At 46.7% G+C, this 24,242-nt stretch overlaps 1 long non-coding RNA gene across 1 annotated transcript in view; it reads left to right on the top strand.

Moving 5' to 3' along the window:
* The first annotated feature begins 2,671 nt into the window (after positions 1 to 2,671).
* The window catches only part of LOC119969246, a 42,454-nt gene continuing 20,883 nt past the window's right edge, over positions 2,672 to 24,242 (top strand). Inside the window, exon 1 of the long non-coding RNA XR_005461320.1 lies at positions 2,672 to 2,855. This is a non-coding gene — a long non-coding RNA (uncharacterized LOC119969246). The remainder of the gene's footprint in view (positions 2,856 to 24,242) is intronic.

Here is a 24,242-nt window from a genome sequence, read left to right as displayed (position 1 = left end):
CGAACATTTTACAAAAGCTCGAACACCAGATGCTACTATTAAATGCTCCAAAAAGATTGTTTCTATACCGTACAATTACTAAAAATATATCTCACAAATCTGCTCTGCAAGCAATTGCTATTATTTCTTGCGATTTTTATTTTGGTAGTGATCAAAAAATGCGAATAAACGAGATAACGGAACATAGAGGTACAACTGGTAACGTTCAAGTATTGATTACAGTTACTGCACCATATTTTTTTGGGTTATTTCTGAAATGTTGTTTTATTTTAGCCATTAATAGATGGAAATAAGTTCGACAATCTTTAGAAAAGCCCGTGCGCTAATACTTGAAACTTCAAATACATGCGGGAACAGGAGCTGGCGGAGACAGCAAAGGGTCATTACAACTTCACATTCTCGTCATTTTGAGAAGTTTACCGTTTAACACAAAAAACATTTCAATTCGTGGCCTCGACCTACTGAATAAAAATACATTCAGAATGTGTAGTCTCACCAACTATCCTGTAGCAAGTGTAATTCCAATTTGGTATTGCTCAGCGTTATATCGCAGTGTTTTTCACGAGGTCTAACCCGTCTCAAAAAACAATAGTTATATTGACATTCGCTCGCCAAATGTAGGGAAAATAACCACCTAGTAAACATTTTACCCATGTACAATGTTAGAATGAAACCTATTTCATTCCCTTAACTTAGGGCAACGTTAACAAAAAATGTAACTGAAATATAGTTTATGGTACACACCCACATCTTACAGCGGAACATCGTGCCCATTGTTAGATGTGAAAATCGAGGTTTCCCTTCAAGAGTCCCAGACTTGACTCAATTATGGAAAAGTATACAAAATAGTCCATCGCAATACAATTAGAATAAATCATTAAAGCCAAATTTACGAAATTTTAATATGACTGAGGCATCAGTTTTCAGTATATATCTACTATACTTTCACAAGTTACATTTTTCTGTATTTCTTTCCCTTAAACCTACCCTAATCCATCTCAGACATCAGCCAATAACGGTTTTTTTAGATTCAAAGATTTCATACGCACACATACTCATTTGCGCCCACGCCAGCGAGGAAGAAAAAAATAGTTTAATCAAATACCGTTATTCCAGCAATCTAAAAGTCATGAAAGGTGTGTAATCACTTCCGAAGACATTAAACTTCCAATTCTGCCCATTACAAAAAAATCCGCCAATATAATTACGGGAAATTAAAAGTAGAGGGAAAAAACTACCATTTGTTCGTGGAGACGATTGTGTAACGGGGGGGGGGGGGGGGGGGGGGCGGAGAATATTTCAGATGGTACTGGCACTTACAGTAATACCGAAAATAAATGAATGATTCAGACAGGTACCTTGGACCGTGAACTATCCCCCCCCCCCCCCCTCCCATCCCACGCACCCACCCCACCACCAATTCAGAAACTCACTTACGAGGACCCATGAAAACGACAGCATAGTGCTGAACGTAGTTCCAATTTTTGAAACGAGTGGTTCTGGAGAATTTGATGCACACAGAAGGGGGTGAAAGGAGGGGGGAAAACAGCCGAAAGTTGATACCTGGGGTGGAGCCTGGTTATTAACTTGCGGTAATACCAATGATCATCGTACTGTACTTACTGTAACCGGGTGGGTGGGGAAAGTCAGTCCCAGACCCGCCGTCCCATACAGCATTAAAATAACTTAGTATAACATTACAAAAAAAGATGTAGTCAACAGCCTTGAACTTGCTGTAAATTTAAAAACAAGTCTTACCAAACAGGAGTAAGGGTTTCCGAATGAAACGATAATTTGGTGAGGGAGGGGAGCTCGGCGACGTTGCACCAAGTGCCAGTCAGAAAGAGTTCGCGATTCCTTCGCACTGTCACGCAATTAAAAAAGTTTTTCCCCCACCATCAGCTATTTTGTGTGTGTACACATTTCTCTCCCCCTCCCTCCTTTCCCATAATCGCTTTGCCAAATTTTTAAATCTTGCTTTAATTATAACTCCCCAGTCATTCGTTGCGACAAGACACCGATTCAACGTTCAAGGCTTACTTTCTTGCTTCAACCACCACCTATTTCTCTCTTGGCAAGGACTAAATCAGAAACACAATTTAAGGTATCAGCGGGACAACAAAAGGGGGGGGGGGGGGGGGGGAAGAGAATCCTGTCCCGCTCAAAATTACTCAAAAAAGTGACACGGACAAGAGGCAGGAAAAAGAAATGGAACAAACCTGCTTCCTCCGAAGTGAGCGTCGGATCAGAGTCCGTCTTTCATCCTTCTGCTCTTCTTACTGATTTGGGGGGGGGGGGGGGGGGGGGGTGAAGAAGAGAGCGAGGTCCTGTTGGTCAATCCGTAACCAAGCTGTTGTACCTGTGTGACCGACATCTGTCGATGGGTTGACTTCAACCCTAATCTCTCTCTCTCTCTCATTCTCCTCCACTGTCTGGCCTCACATCCTCCATCTCTCCTGACCTCACCATTGCTGTCTTCTTCCCCACTCTCCATCCTGTGTGTCTGTATGTGGTGCTATTGCTTCTGTGTTTTTTTTGCTCCAGTCGAAAATGGCGCCGAAAGCCGAGATTCGACTCAAATTCGTTAGTGGCGGGCCGCGCGGCATGCTGGGTAACAGCAGATCTTCGCGCTGACAGTTTGAAATTGGGCTCCAACGGCAGCGGCGCCAGCCGCCGCCACTCGGCCAACGGCTCTTTACATCAAACAACAAGCTCCGCCACTCAGTTCCCCTTCTCAGTACACTGACACTCATTTTTATTTAGGACCACTTCACCAGACTGCATGATTCAGCAGCAAACGCCAACTGCGCCGAGCTTTAATGCTGAATTTACCCAACTGGCCCACTACTTTGCAGGTCTGTTGGTACTTTTTTGTAAGGGAGAATGGGGCGAATCTAAATGTTTCGGATTTACAGAATATTTACAAGTACGCAACCCGAATCAACTCTATTAGGCTATTTTTAAATTAAATGCCCATTCTATCCTCCTCACCACCAGAGGGTCTGTCAAACTTCAATGTCACATTCTGCAAGGATCCCGAAGCTGCAAATGTTCCAATTGTGGCATTGTGTTTGGTGTGCACCTGGAATTTGTGGGTACCATCTGAGCAAGTTTACCTAAAAATTCGAGTTTACATAGTTTGTTCAGGGCAATGTGCGTAAAATTGGGGTCTAAGTTAATTGTCGGGGCCTCCTAAATGATTCAGGAGGCTTGCAAGAAGGATCTACAGTGTCAACTAGAATCATAATTTCTGGTGCCCTCGAGCACTACCAGCCATCTCAATTTATGCATATCCAGGTATCTATATCAATGTAGTTCAGTTTAAAGTGCTCAACCATGACATTTGAGAGAACCCATTAAACTTTCAGATATACGTGGCCACGCTCTGAAAACAAAGATAAGATCGTAAATCTTCAATGTCAAAATGGCTGCCAAGATTTCATAGAATTTATAATGCAGAAGGAGGCCATTCGGCCCATCGAGTTTGCACCAGCCCTGGGAAAGAGCACCTACTTAAACCCATACCTCCACCCCGTAACCCAGTATCCCCAACCATATGTTTGGACTGTGGTGGTATGATTAGCATAGCTGCCTGCCATTGTTGCAGGACACCGGCTCCCCGATTGGTCGAGAGGCTGAGTTAACCCCGCCTCCAGGGCAGGGTATAAATACCCAGTACTCCCGGCGGTCGTCCTTCTACTGTAATCGACCGCAGGGCTAAACATCTAGTAGATACTTTTGTTCAGCAACTCGTCTCGCGTTCAATTGATGGTACATCAATTTAATCTACTAGAAATTTGAAGATGGAGCTCCGGATCAAGCCCGAATGCCTCCGCATCAGCCCGCAAACTCCGAACGCATCGGAAATCTTCAAGCATTGGCTGGCGTGTTTCGATAGCTATCTGGCGACCGCAAGCAGCCCCCCCACCATGGCACAGAAGCTTCATATTCTCCATTCCAGCGTGGGCACGGCGGCCTACGTGATGATAGGGGAAGAAAAGGAATACGACGTGGCCATGGATAAGCTTAAAGGACAATTTGTTAAGTCGGTAAACCGAGCGTTCGCCCGACATCTGCTGGCTACCAGACAACAGTTCCCCGGTGAGTTCTTAGACGATTTTTACCGGGCCCTCGCTGTCCTGGGGAGGAATTGCGCCTGCCTCCAAGTTTCAGCCACTGAGCACATGGAACTTTTAATCAGAGATGCTTACATGGCTGGGATGCAGTCTGCCGCTATCCGCCAGCAGATGCTGGAAAAAGACGACCTCAGCCTAACTGAGGCACGGACTCTCTCCACCTCCCTGGAGGTCGCCGACTTAAACGCCCGCGCCTATGTCCCCAGCCGCGCTGCAGCACCCTGGGCCTCCTGGCACGCTTCCCCACCGCAATCCGCCGCTCCCGACCCCCCTCAGGCCTGCGCCGCAGGACGCCCCGACAAGTCCGCGGGACCCCGCTGCTATTTCTGTGGTTTTACCAAACGCCCGCGCTGCCCGGCCCGCTCCGCCCTTTGTAAGAGCTGCGGGAAGAAGGGCCATTTTTCGTCGTTCTGCCAGGCCAAATTGGTCGCTGCTGTGCCGCGCAGCGACCCGGGATCTCCTCCACCGGGCCCTTCCAGCGCACCGCGCCAATCTCCCCCCCGGGCCCCTGTGCCCGGCCTGCGCGCCTCTCTTCCCCCGCTCCGATCGGCCTGCTGGCACCGCTAACCCCGACTCCAGCAACCACGAGTGTCCTGCGGGCGCCGCCATCTTGGGCCCCAGACGCCACGTGCGGGTCCTGGGCGCCGCCATCTTGGGGCCCCGACCCCACGTGCGGGTCCTGGGCGCCGCCATCTTGGGGCCCCGACCCCACGTGCGGGTCCTGTGCGCCGCCATTCTGGACTGGCACACAAGGTCCTGCCAGCACCCACTCGGCCGACGACGACTATGGATCTTCTCCATGGCTCGCGGCCATTTAGCTCGACCAGTCACGTCCACGCACGCTCGCCAAGACGACGATGCAAATTCACCTCAACGGGCACGAGACGGGCTGCCTACTGGACTCCGGGAGCATGGAAAGCTTCGTACACCCTGACACGGTAAGACGCTGCGCGCTCCCTGTCCACCCTGTAAAACACAAAATCGGGTTAGCCTCAGGTTCGCACTCCGTCCGCATCACCGGGTGCTGCATCGCGGACCTCACGGTCCAGGGGGAGGTTTTTAAAAATTATAAAATCCTTATCCTCCCCGACCTTTGCGCACCGGCACTCCTAGGACTGGACTTCCAGTGCAACCTGCAGAGCTTGACCTTCCAATTCGGCTGCCCTATACCCCCCCTCACTGTCTGCAGCCTCGCGTCCCTCAAAGTAGACCCCCCCTCCTTGTTTGCTAATCTCACCCGATTGCAAACCCGTCGCGACCCAGAGCAGACGGTACAGCGCCCAGGACCGGACCTTCATCAGGTCCGAGGTCCATAGGTTGCTGAAGGAAGGGGTCATCGAGGCCAGCAACAGTCCCTGGCGAGCCCAAGTGCTGGTGGTCCGGACTGGGGAGAAAGACCGGATGGTCATCGACTACAGCCAGACCATCAACCGGTTTACGCAACTGGACGCGTATCCTCTCCCCCGTATTTCCGCCATGGTAAACGAGATTGCGAAATACAAAGTCTTCTCCAAAGTGGACCTCAAGTCCGCTTATCACCAGCTCCCCATCCGCGCGAGTGACCGCAAGTACACTGCATTCGAGGCAGATGGGCGCCTCTACCACTTCCTCAGGGTTCCATTCAGTGTCACAAATGGGGTCTCGGTCTTCCAACGGGAGATGGACTGAATGGTCGACAAGTACGGATTACGGGCTACCTTCCCGTATCTCGATAATGTCACCATCTGCGGCCACGACCAGCAGGACCATGACACCAACCTCCGAAAATTCCTCCAAACCGCAAAACCCCTTAACCTAACTTACAATAAGGATAAGTGCGTGTTTAGCACCGACCGTCTAGCCATCCTTGGCTACGTAGTGCGTAACAGAGTGATAGGCCCCGACCCCGAACGCTTGCGCCCCCTGATGGAACTCCCTCTCCCCAATACCCTCAAATCCCTTAAACGCTGCCTGGGTTTCTTCGCTTACTACACCCAATGGGTTCCCAATTACGCCGACAAGGCCCGTCCCCATTTTCAGCCCACGACCTTCCCGCCGTCGTCAGAGGCCTGCCAGGCCTTTAGCCGCATCAAAGCGGACATCGCAAAGGCCACGATGCGCGCCATCGACGAGTCCCTCCCCTTCCAGGTCGAGAGCAACGCATCAGAAGTAGCTCTGGCGGCCACCCTGAACCAAGCGGGCAGACCCATGGCCTTCTTCTCCAGAACCCTCCAGGCTTCCGAACTCCGCCACGCCTCAGTGGAAAAGGAAGCCCAGGCCATAGTCGAAGCTGTGCGACATTGGAGGCACTATTTGGCCGGCAGAAAGTTTACCCTCCTCACAGACAAACGGTCAGTAGCCTTCATGTTCGATAATGCACAGAGGGGCAAGATTAAGAACGACAAGATCTTGCGGTGGCGGATCGAGTTGTCCACGTACAACTACGATATCTTGTATCGTTCAGGGAAGCTCAATGAGCCTCCTGATGCCCTGTCCCGCGGTACCTGCGCGCAGATAGACTGCCTCCGCTCCCTCCACACGGACCTCTGCCATCCAGGGGTGACCCGTTTCTATCATTTCATAAAGACCTGCAACCTGCCCTACTCCATAGAGGAAGTCAGGACAGTAACCCGTGACTGCCACATCTGCGCAGAGTGCAAACCGCACTTCTACCGCCCCGAGCGCGCGCATCTGATCAAAGCATCCCGCCCCTTCGAACGTCTCAGCATAGACGTCGAGGGGCCCCTTCCCTCTTGCAGCCGCAACATTTACTTCCCGACGGTGATCGATGAATACTCCCGCTTCCCCTTCGCCATTCCCTGCCCCGACATGACCACATCGCCCGTCATTAAGGCCCTCCTCTCCATCTTTTCCCTGTTCGGCTACCCCGCGTACATACACAGCGATCGGGGGTCCTCCTTTATGAGCGACGAGCTGCGTCAATTCCTGCTCAGCAGGGGCATTGCCTCTAGCAGGACGACCAGCTATAACCCCCGGGGTAATGGACAGGTCGAGCGGGAGAATGGTACCATCTGGAAGACCATACTACTGGCCCTCCGGTCCAGAGATCTCCCTATTTCCTGATGGCAAGAGGTTATCCCCGATGCCCTACATTCTATCCGCTCCCTCCTCTGTACCACAACTAATCAGACACCTCATGAACGTCTTCTGGTTTTCCCCAGGAAGTCGTCTTCCGGATCCCCTCTCCCGACGTGGCTGGCCGCCCCCGGACCCATCTTGCTCCGGAAGCATATGCGGGTGCAAAAGTCCGACCCGTTGGTGGAACAAGTCCAGTTACTCCACGCTAACCCGCAGTATGCGTACGTGGAGTACCCCGACGGTCGGCAGGACACTGTCTCCCTCCGGGACCTGGCACCCTCCGGCGTGCGGCCCTCCCCCCCTTCACCACAGACCCCCCCCGTCCCTTTTCCCCCAGCGCCCCACCAAGGCCACCCCTCCCCCATCCATGGCATCTCCACCACCAGCCCGGGGAACGGAGACAGTTCAAGGACCATCGCTCCCGGAGTCCAGGACATCAGCTGAACCAACGTCACCAACTCCACTGCGGCGGTCGGCCAGGACGTCACAGGCAACGAAAAGGCTGATCGAGTCCATTTAACTTCGACACCACCATGGACCTTGTATGGACACTATGTACTGTTGCTAAATGTCTGGACCAGTGGGAAGCCAAGGATACATTTTTTTTTTCTTTCTCTCCTTACTACTCATACCACCAGTTCTCACCCACCCCCCCCAGCTCTTTCCCTCCCCCCCCCCCCGGCTTCTTTCTCCGCAAGGGGTGAATGTGGTGGTATAATTAGCATAGCTGCCTGCCATTGGTGCAAGACACCGGCTTACCATTGGCCCTGGTCGGTCATGTGCCTCTCGACCAGTTGGTTGAGACTAGTCATGTGACGGCTCCCCGATTGGTCGAGAGGCTGAGTTAACCCCGCCTACAGGGCGGGGTATAAATACCCAGTACTCCCGGTGGTCGTCCTTATACTGTAATCGACCGCAGGGCTAACATCTAGTAGATTAAAGCCATACTTTTGTTCAGCAACTCGTCTCGCGTTCAATTGATGGTATATCATGGACACTAGGGGTAATTTAGCATGGCCAATCCACCCGACCCCGCACATCTTTGGACTATGGGAGGAAACCGGAGCAAACCCTCGCAGACATGGGGAGGAATGCAAACCCACACAGATGATCACCCGAGGCCGGAATTGAACCCTGGAACTGTCCCGCCATGATATAGGTTATTTATTGCCAATCTGTAGTAGGCCAACAGAAATTACCTCAATGTCAACATGCACGGTAGCATAGTGGTTAGCACACACTTCACAGCTCCAGGGTCCCAGGTTTGATTCCTGGCTTGGGTCACGGTCTGTCCGGAGTCTGCGTGGGTTTCCTCCGGGTGCTCCGGTTTCCTCCCACAGTCCAAAGATGTGCAGGTTAGGTGGATTGCCATACTAAATTGCCCATAGTGTTCAAAGAGGTTAAGTGGGATTAGTGGGTTATGGAGGTCTGGGTTTTGGATGGGTTCATCTTTCCAGTGCAGACTTGATGGGCCAAATGGCCTTCTGCACTGTAAATTCTATGTCTAAATTCTATGCCTGATTGCTGAAGCCTTTTGAGCAGAGGCCAGAACATCTCATTATTGTTCACGGTAACTTTTGCAAGCTCTTTCCTTCCACACAGGCTACTAGACAGGAGTGAACCATGGAGCTTCAAGAGATGTATAAAATTTAAAAATAGCGTTTCCGTTGACTTGTATCTATCTCAGGTTGCTGGTACTATTGAATCTTGGTATTCTGATTAGGATGTATCCAACAAGCAGACTAAGGGTCTAAAAATAATTTTGTTTGCAACCTGATTAAATTCAAATAGAGGAAACTGGAGTTTAAGAAAAAAAAGCACAAAAAAGACTAAATAGCCTGGGGTTAGAGCCTTTGAAAATACAGTGCTCAATACAACGTGGCCCCCATAGACTGCAGTTTGGACGACTATCCCTTAGGTAGGATGCTACGGCACCAGCCGAAGAATGTCCTGAGAAGTTTGTGATCAACCATCACCAAAATGAATTCAAGACTGATTTAACCATTCAATTTGAGTGGCATCTTAATCTTGGTTATGGAGCTCAAAGTTGGTATAATTATTACAGATCTATTTTTTCTCTTGTTTGGCACTCTGCACTTGCTTTGTATAAATTTAGAGTACCCAATTTTTTTTTCCAATTAAGGGGCAATATATTATGGCCAATCCACCTAACCTGGACATCTTTGGGTTGTGGGGGTGAAACCCATGCAGACATGGGAGAAAATGTGCAAACTCCATACAGACAGTGACCCGGGATCGAACCCAGGTCCTCAAACGCCATAGGCAACAGTGCTAACCACGGTGCCACCCTCACTTGCTTTTCATAAATTATCCACATGCAGAATATTTAGTCATTAGCGTGAGGTATTTTGTGAAGAAGCACAAAACTTAGGTGTTCACAATTGAGAACGTTCGATCTAAATTGGGAGATTTCAATGGCTACAAGAAATACTGAATGATTCAAGTTGAGCCATTCTTGCACAGTTACTGGTGATCATGTTATGATCTATATTGGTATAAGGCCTGACAGCAGGCCCCTTCTTTCCCCCCCTCCACCCATTCAAATAACTTGTATGTTGCACAAGGAATATAAGAAGGTTTTACATTATTTTCAAACTTAAGAGAAGCCAAGGGAACTTGCTCATGTAGAAGTTTAGAAAATTAATGTTTCAGAAATATAGCTTGATAGTAAGAGCAAGGAAAATTAGCTATAACACGCGAGTAAGACATAAATCCTAGGAGCTCAGATGGTTGAATTCTCCACTCTTCTACAGATGTTCAAGAGTCTAGATACGTATAATTCATCTCAATTATGTCTAAGGATGAGTACTGGATTAAATTTATGCGTAAGCATGATTTTCTTTTGGGAGGCGTGTGGAAGGACCTCCTTTTCTAAGTTTGATTTGTATCTGGTGGATGGATGATTGTGGCTGAACAATCATGACAAAAAAGTGCCCTCACAACTAAATGATTGCTGTTTACACTTGGCAAATCATTTTTAAAAACTTGAAATAAAATCAGTCTGGTCAGTAAAGTTAATAAGTTATATTTTCTCCAACTGGCGTGCATGGACACTACAATTTGGTAAGTTGACTTACGATGTATATTGATGAAATGAATTAAATTGCTGAAATCACATCAGTTTAAATTATTCAATATCACTGGTGAAAGATCAGCATTTTTCAATTGGAACCTTGACCAAGAATATCTTGGCAGTAGTTATTGTATTTTCACAATCTTCCACTTACAAAATGGTTCTAGGGATGAGGGACTTTAGTTATGTGAATAGTTAGAAGCTGTGGTTGTTTCTAGGGTAAATTTCATAGGTGTTCAAAATCATGAGGGACTAGACGGAGTAAAGAGAGATATTGTTCCCAAGGACAGAAGGGTGAAGAACCAGAGGACATTGATTTAAGATGATTGACAAACAAACGCCAACTAGAAGAATAAAAACGTTAAACATACTGTAAATGGTTAGGACCTGTAATGCACTGATGGAGTGTGGTGAGGGCAGTTTCAATTGTGGCTTTAAAAATGGAATTGGATTGGCACCTGAAGGGAAAAAGATTGGCATGGCTACAGGAATGGGGAGTGGGACTAGCAGAGTTGCCCTTGCAGAGAGTTGGCATGGACACAATGAGCCCAATGGCCACCTTCTGTGCTGTAATCATTTGGAGTCCCTTGGAGAATAGTATTAAGTAGTGGAAGCATTCACATTCTGATTAACAGCATGTCAGATTACAATCAATCAAGGTGCTTCATACAACAATAATTTTTATACCAACAGTCATATTGGTTAACCCTACACATCAGGAGTGTTTTATAGGTTGCACAATCTTTACATTGTCAGGGGTGGGGGCATTTACATTTGAAAAATATGAAATATGAAAATCGCTTATTGTTACAAGTAGGCTTCAAATGAAGTTACTGTGAAAAAGCCCCTAGTCGCCACATTCCGGCACCTGTTCGGGGAGGCTGGTATAGAAATTGAACCGTGCTGCTGGCCTGCCATGGTCTGCTTTCAAAGCCAGCGATTTAGCACTGTGCTAATTTATAACCACTAGAACTAAATATCCTGGTGGATGTTAAACCCAGAATGCCACTTGTCAGGACAGTCTGCAGTAGAGTTCAAATACTGGAACAACGCGAATGCCACCACCAAATCAAAAGCCTGCTGTTATCAGTAGTAAATTTTAGATTAATTGATTATTAAAGTTAAAATGACGGTTTGTCACTTGAACTCAGACGAAAGGTATCAAGAGATTCTACTTTTCAGGAAAGTGGGGAAGGAACTAATGGAGCAGGGGTGTCAGTATTGGCTATTGATACAATGGTGCTAGAAAGAGGGTTCAAGGACAATCTATCTGGGTTGAGTTAAGCAACAGAGGTACCATTATTTGACTATCTGTACTCTGTAGGCTACCAGAGGTGCCAATTTGCAGGGAAATTAGAGCAGCAAAAATGGGGACTTTAAATATTCAAATATATAACATGTTAGTAATAGAGTAAAGAGCGCAAAAGGAAGGAAGAGTTTCTGAAGTGCGTTCGGGAGAATTTTCTTGATTATTATACTTTTCGACCATTGAGGAAGGAGGCTGCTGGATTTGGTTTTTGAAAACGTGGTGGGGCAAGCTGTCAGGGGAAACAGTGATCAGGGGATCATAAGGTTTAGGTTAGCCATTGAAAAGGACAAGGAACAATTTAGAGTAAATATTCTTAATGCAAGAGGGCTGAAGGAGAACAGATCTGGTCCAGATAAACTGGAATCAAAGATTGGTAGGCAGAACTGTAAGAAAACAAATGGCTGTCTTTAAAGAGGAGCTGACTCAGATAGAATCAAGATATATTCCCACAAGGGGAAAGGTATGGCAACCAAAGCCAGAGATTCCTGGATGACAAAAAAAAAAGCACGCTGATGGAGAATAAGGGCGTCAGTTTGCCAATACAAGTGAAAACTAGGCTGAATATAGAAAGTTCAGAGGGCAAAGAGAGAATATGAAAAGAGTCTGACAGCTATCATAAAAGGGAATTGAAAAGTCTTAGATTAGGCACATAAATAGTAAAAGGGTACTAATAGGAGAGATGGGGCTTCAGAATGGGTCTAAACAGACTAGATAGAGAGAAATCGTTCCCATTGGCAGAAGGATTAAAAAAAAATCAAGAGAACACTGATTTAAGACAGTTAGCAAAAGAAGGAATGGCAAATTACAAAATCTTTTTTATTATGCAGTCAGTGATTAGGATCTGGAATTCACTTTGAGTTTATGGTGGAAGCAGATTCAATTGTTGCTTTCAAAAGGGAATTAGATAAGCACCTGAAGAGAAAATGAGGGGTTACAAGAAATGACAGAAGAATAGCAGAGTTGCTTGACCAGGAATGGACGTAATATTCTGAACGGCCTCCTTCTGTGCCATCAGATTATTAAAACAAGTCGATAACAATTTATACTTAGTACCAAAAACATTAATATCCAAAATTCCTGTGAATCATCATTACCAATAATCTGACAAAACCACCAGGAAATATTATGGATGATGGCCATAACCTTGGTTAGAGGTAGGGTTTTAAAGAGTATCTTATAAAGGCAGAGAGGTTGCAGGATTCCACGGTGTTGATAATGACAACTGAAGACATCGGGCACAGGGGTGATGAGTGAACAGGACTTGATTTGAGTTAGAAGGTATGTAACAGAATTTTGAATGACAAGATTGCAGAGGGTAGAATGTGGCAGGCTGGCAAGAAATTCTCAGGAATATGATCTAGAGATAACAAAAGGTATGGATGAGAGTTTCAGTTGCAGATGAGTTGAGGCGAGGTGAAGTTGGGCAATGTTATGGAGGTGGAAATGGGAAGATACTTGGGTCAATTAGCAGTTTAGAGGTATATAGAAAAAAAAACTTTGAAATGTTTACAAATTTCTCGTTTTACAATGAAAGAATCCAGACAAGCAGAAAATGTGTATTAAAAGAAACGAGTAAAATAGCAGCCATTCAACTTGTATTAACTTCTAAACACATTCCACAGTGCTATTGTACACAGGGCAAATTGAATGTTAAGCAATTAAGGGGAAGGAGGGGTAGAAGCGTGAGTGCACTCATTATGGAAAATAATTGATGTTCTAATATACTTTGTAACAAAATGTTTTGTACAGTATTAAATATGCACTTGTCTTTTACAGTAGATTTCAATATTTTATACATTGAATTAAGGGATCACGTTTTAAGGATGCACAAGAAAAACATATTATTCGCCTTGAAAGGAAGCAAATGAGAAGAGCTCATATGGTACTAAATAAAATACTAAGAGACTAGAAAAGGCAAATCAGGCACACTTAAGGTAAACCATGACTTCAGGTCAAGGAAACAAAAAGCAAATTGATGACAGAATAAAGATATGCATTCTCGTGTCATGATTGATCATTACCTGGATCTTTGGAGTGGGATTGTGGAGGCAGAAATGCTGCAATTGTTGTAGAGTCTGTGATGAAATTACAGGAGATTTCGGTAATCTAGATGGGCTGTTAGACCTCCCTCATCTTTGTGATATTGCACTTTATTTTCAAACAAGGGACAGACAGGATTGAACTTGTTAACTGTTAATAATGAAAATGGAACAACGTTGACTCACTGCAATCGACATAAACTAATATCAAATATTAAACCTATGACATAACATAAGTTAAAGACATGTGATTGTACGCATATACTACAATGAAACCTTTTATAAAAAGCCACATACCAGGGATTAATCTCATCACGGTTTGGCCAACTTTAACTCCTTGAACCAAAGATTTATTGGTAATAAGATAACAAATACAGAATCTTCTTATGTGACTGTTGAAAATGTAACTATTTATCTTTGTCCTTCATGATCTGTCTGCAGCTTACCACACCATTTTCCTCCAACACTTCTCCAGTCATCCAGCTGGGCAGGACTACAACGGTGTAGTCTATTCAGTCATAGCCAGAGAAGCAATGGCTTATTTTCCTACTCCTACACAGTTATTGGGCATTGTCAAAGGATCTAGCCTTGGACCCCTCCTATCTCTTGTCATGTTAAAGTACCTTTAAGAAATGGGTGTTTATCAGTGATGTCAGAGTGTGGGTGGAGCTGGGCTGTCTGCCAGCTTTTTACTTTCATTTTAGGCTGTTTGCCGCAGGGTGTGTTTTAGTTTTGTTTTCCGTGTTGGAGCTGAAGTCAGACAAAGCACCTGTACTGCTGTTCTCTTTGCCATGAAAAGACTATCTCTTGATCATTTGGTGAATTCAGAATTATAAATGTTTTCAGTAGCGACTTTAACCTGATGTGCTTCTGTTAAAGGTTATGTTTTTTGTAAGTCTTCTGGATGTTAAAAGGACAGCGTAAGCATTACTTAGTGTTGTACTCTTTGGGGTTGTATTTGAATTAATGGGTGCTAAGATGTTCACGGTTTGTTTTAAAAAGGTAACTTGAGTTCATAGAATAAACATTGCTTTGCTTAAAAAAATACTTTTCCATTTCTGCTGTACCACACCTATAGAGTGGGCCGTGTGCTCCCCATACCACAATCTATTAAATGTTATGGATCAGGTGAACTCCATGATACACTTTGGGGTTCTCTCTGGCCCATAACACTCATCTCTTTCCGGTCCTCCGCAACACAAAAAACAGTCAGTTTCCATAAGGCCTTGGAGTGAGCCATTCGGCCCCTTGAGCCTGCTCACCATGGAATAAGATCATGGCTGATAATATCTTGATCCCAACATGCCCATAAGACAATCCCTACATACTGGGATCATTCTCATGAACCTTCTTTGAACCACGTCCAATGAAATAAAGGATCTTAACTTAAATAAGGGGACCAAAACTGCTGACAGTACTCCAGATGTGGTCTCTAGTACCTGGTACAGTTGCAGCAAGGCATCCCTCTTGTCCTCCAACCCCCTGAAATGAGGGCCAACATTCCATTAGCCTTCTTGATTACCTGCTGCACCCGTGTGTTTGTGTTTCATGCACTAGTACCCCCAAGACCCCTTATGTTGCAGCTTTTCTTCATTTAAATAATAGTTCTTTATTCTCCCTTCCAAAATGAACATTTTCCCACATTATACTCCATTTACCAACTTTTTATCCAGTTACTTAACCGATCAATATCTCTTTGCAAAATATTTGTATCCCTCTCGCAACTTGCCTTTTCACCTATTTTTGTCTCATCTGCAAATTTGGCTACAGCAGACTTGGTTCCTTCCTCCAAGTCATTAACATATATTGTAAACAGTTGCAGTCCCAGCACTGATCCCTGTGGAACCCCAGTGGTTACAGGTCACCAACCTGAAAAGGACCCCTTATCACCACTCGCTGTTTCCTGCCCATTAGCCAATTCTCTATGCATGCCAATATACTACCTCCAACACCATGGACTCTTATCTTATGATTTAAACTTCTGTGAGGTCTTCTGAAAGTCCAAACACAAACACATCTACTGGCTCCCCCATATCCACTCTGGTTGAAACTTCCAGACTTCCAGAGACGCAATTTCCCTTTCATGAAGCTACGCTGGCTGCTTGATTAGATTATGATTTTCCAAATGTGCTATTACTTCCTTAATAATTGATTCTAACAGTTTTTTCAACAATTATTAGGCTAATTGGCCTAGTTACCCACTTTTTGCCCCTCTCTGTTTTTTTTTGAATAGGGCTGTCACATATGGCAGTTTCCTAATCCTCCTGTACTTCTCCAGAATCCAAGGATTTTCCATATGTAAACTGATACTAGGCAGCTCCACTTCATCACTACCTGTACCTCTCTGCAGTGCTCCTTTGTCTAAAAACTGTTGGCCACATCTTCAGCTGTCAATACCCTTACCTCTGGAATTCCCTCAGTAAACATTTCTGCCTCTTTCTATTTTTCCAATTCTAAGACACTCTGTAATTCCTACCTTTTTGATCAAGCTTTTTTTTGGTCATAGTCCCCAATATTTCTGTATGTTGCCGAATATGAAATGTTATTATTTAACACTTAAGTGAAGCGTTTTGGGACATTTTACGACGTGAAAGGCACTTTTTGAACACAAGATATTGTTGCTGAATGCCGCAGATCAAGCATAACTACTGTACTTAACTTTGGGGACGAATTCTGACTGTTCGGGGAGGCAGTCTGTTTTGAACAGACCAATAGGAGGTGCGATTCCAATTCCACCAGAACGATCAACAAGTGCCTCCGATTTTAGAGGGTCGAAATATCGCAGCTCATTGTTAAAATCGTAAATATTATCTAGTCCCCATTAAAAGTGCTTGTGCTAAAGCAGAGTCTTAGGATCATTCAGTCATTGACTATCCAGAACCAAGTTGTTGTACTATTCCTGCTAGACAAGATGTTGCGCGACGCAGAAAAACGCCCTTAAAATACAGACGAGCAGACTGCAAAAAAGGAGCTGCACACAAGCATCTCCAAAATATATTACCCCACAGTATACAACTTTTTGCTGATCTACCATTCCAAATATAGTCGGCAAGGGAAAAAATGTTCTCTTAATAAGTGTAGTCATGTAAAAAATATGTTCTCAGTATTGTATCTTGCATTCGCTGTACTAAACTTCCATCGGAAATCACATTTTAGGGTATTGAAGATTTGCCTATGCTGTGAGTTGTAGTTGTTTAACCACGGTACTCTTCAGCGTATTTAAACTCCGAGCCACAGTTTTTATTAATGGACCTCTATTGTAAAGACCGTTTTCCCAACGTTTAATCAAAATCCAACCCATTAACAGATAGACCAAGAACAAGCACGGGTGTTATAAAACAAATTTGACTTGTAGCGTCACTTTCCGTTTATTTAGTCAATGCACAGGCCTATTTTGCCCAAGTTTCACTTTGAATCTGTCAGTACAAAATACAGCAGCCACCCACTCCAATCTGCAGTACTGTAAATGGCTTATTGTTTGTAACAAAGTACTCCTCTGAAGCGGAAGTCCCGCCCTCCTAGCGACTCCGAACTCCGATTGGTTCGGTAACGCTGTCACTGTTCTAATTTGTAATGTTCCCAATTCTAGATCGCCTATTGTATGGAAGTCCGGGCTGTCAATCTCCTTACGCCGGAGTACCACTGTGTATCAACGTAAATACTGTAGTAGTATTATTGCTTCTGTGCAATGTTGTCGAAGTTGCTTTATGTTACCTTAGCCAAGGTGTGTGCTGTCCGGTTTACATAAATAGCATAATCCGGCGATGTCAAATTAATAACAAGGTAAACGAAGGTCGCAATTTTACTCTCTCTTTACCATCATTTTTAACAAAAACAGTTTTAATCCAACTTCAAACAAATGTCATCATGAATAAACAACGTATCACGTTTCTTTCTCCAGTAATTATTGAAATTCTTACATCAGTTGCCCAGTTTTCTCAACAGTATAGGATAGTTTAAGAGTGAACAAAATATCGACACGAAAATAAACACTAGGGGTGTCATGTGCGACTATTTTTTGTAATAATTAATTTCGCATCAGTGATTTTAAAATTACATTTCTAATTGCGTCATTCCGTCGTTAGGCACAATTAGTATCAGTCAAGTTGATGCCCGATGGGGTGCAAGTTAATATGCTCCAAAATATGCTTTTCAATCATGCACTATTTCGTTAAACGCTACACATTCGCCACTTAAGTTTAGGAGCTCCAAAACTAGGGTGTTTTGCCCCTAAATAATCTTTAACGTAGCGAACAAAAGAAACATAGCCGCTGATAAAATTCACAGGCACATAACTTAAATACTTTATGTAGTTTTAATAGAAGAAAACAATATGGGACACTTACTGACTCGCGAACATCGATATCTCAAGTAATCCAACTCTGACAGAATGGATATTCTTTAGAATAAAGAATCTTCGCAAATCGCCGCTTATGTTCTACCCAACGACAATGCTTACCCTTTTATGCAGTTTCAGCAAGCTTCAAGGAAGTTGTCCTTTTGTTCTACTATTTATAGATTGCGTCAACATTGCGAAAAGAGTAGGCGGGGCGGTCCCTACAGGAAAGCGCACAACACACGCGACCTACCATACAGTCGTAGTAAACCAGTAGGTCAAATTATCCCACGTGTTTGTGATAACCCATGTAAAAGGAATCCATATCTCTCAACGGAAGAGGCTAGATAACAGCTTTTGGTGACAGGCGACGTTGTTTTCATTAACTGTTCCTGTATTATTACCATATCGTTATAGGTTTACACAAAAAGATGCATATTTGTATTTACATATACATGAATAATGCATGTATTGTGAAAAGGATACATAGGATGCTTTGAATGTCCACTCTCACTCATCTTGTAATGAGAAACATATGTCATTGTTAATTCAGGTATTACTAATATTCATTTGTGACAGTTTTCATTGGTTTGCAAGGTCATGGGAGAGATAGCAAACAGTGCTTAATTACATTTAATGATGGGGTGTTGCTGTTGAGTATAAATATGAATTAAAAGTATAGAAGTTATTATTTCATACTGTAGTTTAGTAAAATAAAACCGGATCTGACTTGTTTATATTGTTGTCAAGTAATCTATGAACAATGCTAACGTATCCTGTCAAATAATTATGGGAGCCTGTATTTGTCCACTACTACAAGAGAAAAGAGAAAGTTAATAAATTACATAGTGTTGCATTGATGCTGCTCATAGCTCGTGAGTGCCTCAGATACTTGTACATTTCATGCACGATACTGCAGATACCGTCAGGGGATTTCTGAGCCTTTGTTCTTGTGACCACATTGACATGTACTATGAACCGTGGCAGTCACATCAAGTTTATATCCATTTTCACATTAATCTGCAGAAACGGTATTTCAAATTGCCAACCCGACCATGACGTTCCAACCTACAATTTAACCACCATTGAGGTAACTGCTTAAAAAAATTCTAATTCTTTTAAACCCATAAAATATGAAATATGAGCACCAATAGGATGAGTTGCTTGAACGCTAGAGCTACTTGTGACTCTGGTATCACCTGTTGGACACCATTGTGGTACACCAGTACTGTTCAGTATAGAGGTTCTATAATAAGGTACAAAGTCATAATTACTGTCCAGGAAGAGGTAAAACAGACATTTGAAAGGAGCAAGAGCATTTTGTTTTGACAAGAAAATGGAAAAATATTTGGCACATGATTTTACAAAAAGACTGCTTTCTTTTACACATTTCTGGAGCCCATACAGTGCAAATTTAAATAAAGGATTGCTGACGGGCACTGCATAATCAACACAATGACATTCACAACACCACCATCACACACCATAGCACTGCAGTATCATGGGCCCAGTTGCTGAGACTGGGAAAAAGAGTAGTGATTTGTGTTAGATAATATTTTCACAGGAATGCATTTTAAAAGCATAGAAGCTTACCCTGGGACCTGTTTTATCCTTTGAGCCAAAAGACTTGACAACTGCGTTGAAGTAGCTGAGTCTCGAGTTAACAAAGGCACGGATGAGGGTTTCAGCAGCAGATGAGTTGAGACAGGGATGAAGTTGAGCAAAGTTACGGATGTGGAAATAGGGAAATAGATGTTCTTAGTGATGGCACAAATATCAGGTCGGAAGCTCCTCCGGGAATCATTCATCAGTGGGAGTGCTGACATTCATTGAATTTACTGCAACAACGTATATTTATATTGCGCCTTTAATGTCATGAAATATTCCAAGGCATTTGACAGGAGCATTAGAAAGTATAGTAAGACACTGAGACTTTGGTCAAAGAAGTAGGTTTTAAGTGCCTTAAAGGATGAAAGCGAGTTGGAGAGGTGAGGGAAGAGATTCCAGAGCTTGGGGACTAGGCAACTGAAACAGTGGCCATCCATGGTGGAGTATTATAATAGGGAATTCGCAATAATTAGAGGACCACTGATATCTCAGATGTTGAGGGGTTGGAGGAGATTACAGAAACGGACAGGCAAGGCCTTCCTTGGAATGATTTGAAAAAATTTATAAGAATTTCAAAATCAAGACGTTGCTTGAACAAGAGCCAATGTTGTAGTTTGTAAGAGAACAGGACTTTGTGTGAGTTAAGAAATGACCAGTAGAGTTGACTTCCGGTTGCGGCTATGCAGAGCTAAGCCGCACATTCGGCAGCTCCCGCTTTAAAAGGACTTGTGGGCTCTTTTAAGGGCCCCAAATGGCGCTGATTCAACGATTCCCGGTGGATAAAGGGGTCTGGAGCAAAACCCCCCGGGATTTATGGTTCGGACTCGAAGTGGGGCGAGGAGAAAAACGGCAGCAGCTCCCCTGGAAAAGCGGGGGAAGGTGGACAAAATGGCGGCCGGTGGAGCCCCTGAGGAGTGGAGGCAGTGGGCGGAGGAGCAGCAGGCGGCCTTTCTGCGCTATTTTACGGAGCTGAAAGGGGAGTTGTTGGAATCCCTGAAGGTGACGACGAGTAAGCTGCTGGAGACCCAGACAACCCAGGGGGCAGCGATACTCGAGTTGCAGCAGCAGGCCTCTGAGCGCGAGGAGGAGGTTTTGGCCCTCGTGGGGAAGGTGGAGATCCACGAGGCACTTCATAAAAAGTGGCAAGATCGGTTTGAGGAGATGGAGCTTCGGTCACGGAGGAAGAACCTGCGGATCCTGGGCCTCGAGGAGGCGCTGGAGGGGTTGGACCTGCCGGCCTATGTGGCCGTGATGTTGAACTCGCTGGTGGGGGCAGGATCCTTCCATCTGCCCCTGGAGCTGGAGGGGGCCCATAGAGTGCCTAAGGCGAATGAACCCCCGCGGGCGGTGCTGGTGCGGTTCCATCGGTTCAGCGACCGGGAGTGTGTTCTCCGATGGGCCAAGAAGGTGAGGAGCAGTAAGTGGGAGAATTTGGTAGTGCGTATCTACCAGGACTGGAGTGCGGAGGTGGCCAAGCGGAGAGCCGGGTTTAACCGGACGAAGGCGGTGCTCCATGGAAAGCAGGTGAAGTTCGGCATGTTGCCGCCTGCGCGCCTGTGGGTTACCTACAAGGACCGGCATCACTACTTTGAGTCCCCGGAGGAAGCGTGGGCCTTTGTGCAGGCTGAAAAGCTGGACTTGAACTAGAGATTGGGGGCTGTGGGAGTTTTTCTATTCTATTCATGTATCATTGTTTATGCTGTAGCGGGTTATTCTGTTTGTTTTTGTTTTTTCTCTCGCTTTCGGACGATGTGGGTTATGGTTCCGTGTTCTAAGGGGGGTACTGGGGTTTGCGGTTGATCTGTGTCTTTGTTTGTATGGAGTTGGTGGTTGGGTTGGGACTGCGGTTTGGGAGCTGCGTTGGTGGGGTGGAGCAGTGTGAAAGCGCGGGCTTTTCTCTGGTTTCCCGCGCTGCGGGACGAGGGGGTGGAGCTGGTGGCGAGGGGTGTTACTATTAGACCGGGTTTCCCGCGCTGAAACGGTGCCCAGGAGCTGATGCAGGGGAGGAGGGGGGACCTCATATCGGGAGGGGTCTGAGTTAGAGTGGGAGCTGCCAGGGTCAGCAGAAGTCAGCTGGCTCACGGGAGTACAGTGGAGGGAGAGTCACGGCTGGGAGGGCTCCTTGCCTTGGCGGGGGGGGCGGGGGGGGGGGGGGGGGGGGGGGAGGAGATACCGGGTTGCTGCTGGATTGGCCAGGGAGGAGTTCGGGGGGGTCGGGGTGAGGTTCTATCGGCGTGGGAAACGGGCCGAATGGGTGATGGCCAGGGGCCAGCAGTCGATGGGTTGTGGCTAGTCGAGGGGGGCGGGGTGCCCCCTGATCCGGCTGATTACGTGGAACGTGAGGGGGTTGAATGGGCCCGTTAAGCGGGCCCGGGTGTTTTCGCATCTGAAGGGGCTGAAGGCGGACGTGGCCATGCTCCAGGAGACCCACCTGAAGGTGGCAGACCAGGTCCGTCTGAGGAAGGGGTGGGTGGGGCAGGTGTTTTCCACTCAGGGCTCGACTCGAAGAACCGGGGGTGTGGCGATCCTGGTGGGGAAGAGGGTGGCGTTTGAGGCGTCTCAGGTTGTGGCTGATAGTGGCGGCAGATATGTGATGGTGAGCGGTAAGCTGCAGGGGGAGAGGGTGGTGTTGGTTAATGTATACACCCCAAATTGGGATGATGCTGGTTTCATGAGGCGTATGTTGGGCCGCATTCCTGGCCTGGAGTGGGGGGCTTGATCATGGGGGGGGAGGACTTCAATACGGTGCTGGATCCCCTACTGGATCGTTCTAGTTCAAGGACAGGCAGGAGGCCAGCGGCGGCCAAGGTATTGAGGGGGTTTATGGACCAGATGGGAGGAGTGGATCCCTGGAGGTTTGGGAGGCCGAGGGCTCGGGAGTACTCCTTTTTCTCCCATGTGCACAGGGTTTATTCCCGCATTTATTTCTTTGTTCCGAGCAGGGGACTGGTCCCGAGGGTGGAGGAGGCCGAATATTCGGCTATCGCGATTTCGGACCATGCTCCGCATTGGGTGGATCTGGAGATGGGGGAGGCGCGGGACCAGCGTCTGGACGTGGGGTTGTTGGCTGATGAGGAGGTGTGTAGGAGGGTTCGGGGATGTATCGAGAAGTACCTCGAGGTCAATGATACTGGGGAGGTCCAGGTGGGGGTGGTGTGGGAGGCTCTGAAGGCAGTGATTAGGGGGGAGCTGATCTCCATCCGAGCCCATAGGGAGAGGGGGGAGAGGGAGAGACTGGTGGAGGAGCTGTTGAGTGTGGATAGGAGGTACGCGGAGGCCCCGGAGGAGGGATTGCTGGGGGGAAAGGAGTAGCTTGCAGGCCAAGTTTGATTTATTGACCACCAGAAAGGCGGAGACACAGTGGAGGAAGGCGCAGGGAGCGGTCTATGAGTATGGAGAGAAGGCGAGCAGGATGCTGGCGCACCAGCTGCGTAAGCGGGACGCAGCTAGAGAGATTGGTGGAGTGAAGGATAGAGATGGAACTGTGGTGCGGCAGGGGGAAGAGGTCAATGAGGTCTTTAGGGACTTCTATAGGGAACTGTACCGGTCGGAGCCGCCGGTGGTGGGAGGGGGAATGGAGAATTTTTTGGACAGGCTCCGATTTCCAAGGGTGCAGGAGGAGCAGGTGGAGGGACTGGGGGCGCCGATCGAGTTGGAGGAGCTGGTCAGTGGGATTGGCCACATGCAGTCGGGGAAGGCGCCGGGACCGGATGGGTTCCTGGTTGAATTTTATAAGAAATATGCGGACCTGCTGGGCCCCCTGTTGGTCAGGACCTTTAACGAGGCATGGGAGGGGGGTGTTCTGCCCACGACGATGTCTCGGGCACTAATCTCCCTGATCCTGAAGCGTGATAAGGACCCCTTGCAGTGCGGTTCATACAGGCCGATTTCACTGCTGAATGTAGACGCCAAGTTGCTGGCGAAGATCTTGGCCACTAGAATAGAGGACTGTGTGCCGGGGGTGATACATGAAGATCAGACGGGTTTTGTGAAGGGGAGGCAGCTGAACACTAACGTGCGAAAGCTGCTAAATGTGATAATGGTGCCGGCAGCAGAAGGAGAGGCGGAGATTGTGGTGGCACTGTATGCGGAGAAGGCCTTTGACAGGGTTGAGTGGGGGTACTTGTGGGAGGTGTTGGAGAGGTTCGGGTTTGGGGTGGGGTTTATTACATGGGTGAGGTTGCTGTACGAGGCCCCGATGGCGAGTGTAGCGACAAATGGGAGGAGGTCTGAGTACTTCAGGCTCCACCGTGGGACAAGGCAGGGGTGCCCCCTGTCACCCTTGCTTTTTGCGCTGGCAATTGAGCCTCTTGCCATGGCTCTTAGGGAGTCGAGAAGGTGGAGGGGTTTGGTGCGAGGTGGGGAGGAGCACCGAGTGTCGCTACATGCGGACGACTTGCTGTTGTGTGTAGCAGACCCGGTGGGGGGAATGCCGGAGGTGATGGAGATTCTTGCTGAGTTCGGGAGTTTCTCGGGATATAAATTGAACCTGGGCAAGAGTGAGCTGTTTGTCGTACACCCGGGAGATCAGGAGGAGGGGATTGGTAGGCTCCCGCTAAAGAGGGCAGTGAGGAGTTTTAGGTACCTGGGGGTTCAGGTGGCTAGGAGCTGGGGGACTCTGCACAAGCTCAATTTTACTAGG

Source organism: Scyliorhinus canicula, chromosome 7 (assembly GCF_902713615.1).
Source record: "Scyliorhinus canicula chromosome 7, sScyCan1.1, whole genome shotgun sequence".
NCBI lineage: Eukaryota > Metazoa > Chordata > Chondrichthyes > Carcharhiniformes > Scyliorhinidae > Scyliorhinus > Scyliorhinus canicula.
The sequence above is the reverse complement of the archived record's forward strand: the minus strand, read 5'-3'. Positions and strand labels throughout refer to the sequence as shown.